At 36.3% G+C, this 5,753-nt stretch overlaps 1 long non-coding RNA gene across 2 annotated transcripts; it reads right to left on the minus strand.

Annotated features, from left to right (window-relative positions):
- Positions 1-1,422: 1,422 nt before the first annotated feature.
- LOC110865030 lies at positions 1,423-3,207 on the minus strand. 2 transcript variants are annotated; one of them, XR_002550315.2, is made up of 4 exons: positions 2,979-3,207; positions 2,608-2,760; positions 2,425-2,524; positions 1,423-2,047 (listed from the first exon to the last, which is right to left on the minus strand). It is a non-coding gene; the product is annotated as an uncharacterized LOC110865030 (long non-coding RNA). The 2 variants fall into 2 exon arrangements; XR_002550316.2 differs by having other exon boundaries at positions 3,049-3,206.
- Positions 3,208-5,753: the final 2,546 nt, after the last annotated feature.

The following is a 5,753-nucleotide window of genomic DNA, read 5'->3' on the forward strand; positions in this document are numbered from 1 at the left end:
TCGACCGACTTGAAAGGTAAGAACACTTCAGTGTTCTCATATACTACAACGAAAACTTCAAAAGTTCAAATCCTCAAACACAAACACACCAGAGGAAGAAACAATCCACTCGAATGGCCCAGCCGATCGAGCCAACCGGCCGATCGAACAGGACTGTTCACGGACCTACCAGCCAATCGAACGGCCCGTTCGATCGAACCTGCTGTTCGATCGACCAGCCCATTCGATCCAATCACACTTGTCTTATTTTTTTTCCACGTTACTCATCGTTATGCTATCGAACTATTCAGGCTAATCTTACTCTCAGCGCTCCCTTCAATCCACAATCAATCACTGTGAGTATACTCGATCCCTTTTTGCTTTTAGCACTTTTGGGTGTTACATACGTTACCTATCAAATTACAATCAAACACAAACTAATTAAACGCTAACCGATTGCATGTGCTACTAGACTAAATGAATGCTGTTTATTATGTTTACACGTGGAGTGTTATCTACCTGCCTTAGCAACATAGTACTATAGTTTGGACTCAGCACCTGTTCATACGGGGGTTGTTAAGGACAATTACTTGCATGGATTACGGTGGTAATCATGTATTGCGAACCGTCTCGGACGGTCAACCCGCAGTCGTTGGTATCGATGGTCCCATGTCGATAATTAACATGCATCGTTTTTCTCTGTGTACGTGCCTGGTTATGCGTAAACTATTCGAACTCTATATGCTATTACCAAACTTGTGTGCTCACCTTTACATTATATGTATTGACTTTATTTTAACGTATGTGACAGGTGCTTAAGTTGCTAGGATGCTTAGGCGCGTGGTGATGAAATCAAGGCTAGGGAGTCTAGAAATAATAAACAATTGTCTGTAATAATAATTGAATCTGAGTTGTCGGAACGGAATTATTTGCCTAGTTGCTTTCTATGATAACCTGTTTATTTATTTGGGATACGGTATGGGACGTATCATTTAAACTGAATTTATATAATAGTTGTTGTGGAAACTTCTGGACAATCTGTTTCGCTCAGTGCCGCGCCCCGATGATTCCGCCATCAGTTGAGGTGTGACACTCATGGGCCCAAAAAACCCAACACATCCAAGGTAGATCGAATGTCTGTAAAGGAATTGCAGTTTCTTTTGCTGCCGAACGAATATCCGAAAAGGATTTCTCGTCTTTTTTGCTTCCAATTCCAGAAGCAACAAAGTTATCTTGTGATCCTTAAGTGTCTTCTCTATCGACTTTTTACGAGTTTCCACAGTTGATTACCTCGTGTTGCTTTGTTGATTCGAACAATTAAGCCCTCATTGGCCTAATTGTTAACCACCAATTTACAAAAGAGACCTTGTCCTATTATTAACCATTTGGTCTACTAATTCCCAGTTACATGTAACAACAAGACTCACCAATCAAAAATAAAACTAGTTACCAGAATTAAGAAAATGATGATTGAATGAGAAGATACAATGAATGGGCAATGAATAGGAGCCTCTAAATTGCTACAACAGAAAATTGCAAACTAACTGTAGTAGTAGCCTAAATAACTGCTGACTGTATATACTCTAATATAAACCATTAAAACTAGTCTTCCCATATATTAAGTTGATACTGTTGTTACTGCATAAAGTTCCCAGAGCCGAATTCAAGTCGTCATCACAACAAATGCATATCAATTCGTTGTCTTCATCAATGTACTTTAGACGAAACCCTTGACCATCCAACTTAAACCGTTTTGCAACTTTGTTTGTCCATTTTGACAGTCCATCAAAACGAGAAAATATGAACCGTTCAATAGACTCATTGAAAGTTACGCTCACATTCAAAAGGTTGCTCGATTCTACAGAACCAGTGAAGTTATCACAAACTATCTCTATACTTGCATAGTCAGCTTCAGAAGTATCGGTCACAACTGACCCTAAATCTGATGAATCCATCTTGTTTACAGACAACTCCGCCACCTAATTCAAATCTAGAGGCAGCCTTAATACTCTGCTTCAAAGTTTGGACCAAGTTCGGTACATGTCCGTTGTCTTTGATGCCTACAACACTAAAATTTGCAAAGCTGCCGGTTAACCCACTGATGCGTGCACCAAAGTAACAAAACAGCACATTCAAATTGAAAAAAAAAAAAAAGAAGAAAAAACAGAATCACAAATTGACAATTACAATATCATATAGCATTGTGTTCTAACAGCAGCTACCAACTAGAAGATTTACACAACGTCACTCTAATTTGAGATTTGCAAACATATAGAGTTCACTTAACAAAAATCAAAATCTGTCAAGGACTACAACAGTGACATTAATAAAATAACCACTTTTATAATAAATTGAAAAAAATGGATCGAGACGAGATCAAGCTCACTGCAAATTAGTTCAGTCAAAAAATGTCAACCTATGAAAACCACATTAACATTAACCTACCTTAGGGTATAGGGAGTGGTTAAACACTTGAAAGTGGTAAACTTCAAAATCAACCAATCAGAGGGTGCCATGTCATTCCATCTAAAAAGTTTAAACTATGCTGAAAAGTGTTTTGACAATGGTTAAACACTTGAATTGAATTGGTAAACTATTATTTAAAAAAAAACATAAAACACAATATACCATCCAATCATCGCTCCCCAATACATAACTCGTCATCTTCACCGATGATCAAACCAAACCGATCGGAAAAACCCACCGGCGGCAGTGTTATCGCGCGGTAAACCGCTTTGCCGAGTGGGTTTGCCGCCCACTCCGGACACCCTTAAACAGCATCTAAAAAGTAGAAACAAGAAACTTTCAGTTATAGTATGCTAGTACTTGACATGATTAAACGCCACATCAAAAGTTCCTAGTTTCGCCGTTATCCCTTAGAAAAACATTGATAAGAACCCAATAAATCATTTATCAAAGGTAATATGTCAATAGATTCGGGAAACATCGACCGATTAACTCAAACATGAATAAAATAATACAAAATTGAGTTAATTGACCTGTGCAAAACGAATTTAGAACCACACGGATCATTCAGCACTAATTCGTCGATGAAATAGGAGAGGATACCTATATAAATATCATATCATTAGCGGCGGTTGTTGTTAAAGAGAATGGAGGGAAAATAGAGAGAAGCCCTGGTAGTTTTTCCGTACAGCGGCGGCGGTGCCGGAGAGTGGTGGTTGTAGTGGTTCTCTTCTTTTTTCGAACACCAGCTTTTATTAACAACAAAACGGTCCCACTAGCAAGGGGGTAGCACTAGCGATTTGCAAACGGAGGGGGTCCCACATATATTACTAGTTTACGCCCGCCGTGGCAGAATATTTATCAATTTAATAACAAATTAAACTCGAATCCACTTTTAGGTGGTTATACATGTATCAAATGGACATCACTTGACGTGCTTTAAAAATATGATAATTTAAAAAAAAATGTTTGGAATAGCTTTTGTGGTGAGTAAAATAACTAAAAAAAGATATTGTAAGTTTTCATGTTTAATGGTATATTAAAGGGTGTGGTTAGATGTGTAGTTCTATGTCCAAAAAGCCAAAACTCATTCAAAAAGCTAGTTTTTTTCTAACTTTTGAAAAATAATTTTTTACACTTTTTCAAAAAGACAAAATAAAAAATACTTTTGTCATTTCTAAACATTTTTTTTAACTTATTGGCTTTTTAAATAAAACCAATAAATCAAGTTTTTAGTCTTAGCGAGCATAATTAGGAGATTAATGCGAATTATACACAGAAATATCTTCTAAATACATCTTCTAACATTTAGTCTATAACGAAATCTATGGAGATGGTAAGGTATTTAAAATATAAATGTTGGAAATTTTATAAATAATATTATATTATGAGTTAATATAATGATTATTTAATAATTAAGTCAAGATGAATGAGAGATTTTGTGCATTAAGTTTGTGTGTTGGAACCATAAACAGGTGGGAAATTGAGCTTGTCCCACATAGGTGGAATGATAAATCTTTTGTGGATTTATAATTAGAATTCTCTACACGAATGTATTCTAATATGACAACTCACACCCAGTGGTAGCCAGGAGGGTGCGAAGCACCCGACCCGCGCCCGGCCACGGGCGAGGGGCGCAATGTGGCGCTTTGATGACGCACTTTGCACGTCGCACGCTCGCATCGCCGCTTGGAGCCGCCTTTACTATTTTTTAGATGCGTATTGGTTCGTGTGGCTTGAGCAAGTGATGGTGACTGTTTGGATTCCTACTGGTTAAGGTGAATTAAGTTCTCATTGAATTTGAGACTTAATTTTTTATTGAATTCTGTATTCAATATGACCTTAATTTTATTGAATTCTGTATTCAATATGATTTTTCAGTTGGAATTCTAAACAAGTATATATACAAGTAGTGTGCTTTGTCTATAATACACAGAAAATTAGACATTCGTATGGTTCATAGTACACATACAGAATTTTCTAACTTCGAATCCCTGAGAACTCTTGTTTCAGGTATTTTTTCAGGTGCTAGGCTAATCCCGGCAGTACAATCTGCTTAGGCTGTTGTACCCTAGGAAACAGACGGGTTCACCTGGGTGGCCCGAAGTCTGTTTTAAGGGAAGCGTGATCTTCACGTGCATCAGTCACCATTGTTTTATGTTTTTCTTAATTTTTCTTTGTAACATGTTCTTAGTTTAATTTATATTCTTGTATTATAATTTCTTCCAGTTTATTTTTGTTCCTCTTTAGGGTGGAGGGTGTGGTTAATCACTCTAGGGTGATTGAGTGAAATACTACCCAATAATATTATGCCATGTCAACTCCTCATTCCACTCCCTATTTTGCACTCAATCAGGGGGTATGGTTAATCACTCTAGAGTGTTTGAGTTATATATTTTTTGATTGGTTCTTCTCTCTTCTCTCCTCTCTCTCTCTCTCTCCTCCATCACCCTTCTCCATCTTCGGTGACTATACACCGATTTATCATCCTCTCTCCTACTCAAACACCCTAACTCAATCATGGGGGTATGGTCACCAATTGGTGACCCCGACTCACCGAAGATTATACCCCCCACCCTTATGTATTGTAATCAGAATGTTTATTAATAAAATTATTATTTATTTTATCTTTGTGAACGAAGTTATGTAAAATGGAAACTAGTTATGTGTTTTGCTAAAATATTGAAGTACGCATTAAATTAGATGGTAACTATTTAAATAATAAAAGATTTAAAATTAAAAGAGTTAAACTAATAAAAGAAAACCTTTTGTTCAATTTATATTAAAACCTATATAAATTAGCAAACTTTTTGTGCATAAGGACTTGTAAGTTGTGCTTTGGGTGTTTTCCAAAAAAAAAAACTTGATTTTTTTGTTTTAATCCAAAGGTTTGTACATTTTTCCAATTTTAACCCTACATAATTTGTTTTTTTAACTTTAACCCAAAACTTTTCATTATTTACAATTTAGGGGCTGTTTGGTAGCCTCTGAATGGTCATTAAGAGGCTACCTCTTAATGGAACCATTAAGAATTTTACAAATGAGAAGGTAGAAGAATGTGACATGTGATGATTTACCATTCAGAGGTTACCACTTAACCATTCAGATATTAGGTTACCTCTTATTCATTCAGAGGTTTTAAACCATTAAGATGTAGCATCTGAATGGTCATTAAGAGGCTACCAAACAGCCCCTTAACTTCACAACTTTTATCACTTATACTTTTCATCTTTCGCAAATTTTCGTTTTACGTATAGTTCTAAAATTTTCGAGTTAATACGACGCAACGTGCATGTGTGGTTCAACGT

Source organism: Helianthus annuus, chromosome 6, assembly GCF_002127325.2.
Source record: "Helianthus annuus cultivar XRQ/B chromosome 6, HanXRQr2.0-SUNRISE, whole genome shotgun sequence".
In the NCBI taxonomy this organism is placed as follows: Eukaryota; Viridiplantae; Streptophyta; class Magnoliopsida; order Asterales; family Asteraceae; genus Helianthus; species Helianthus annuus.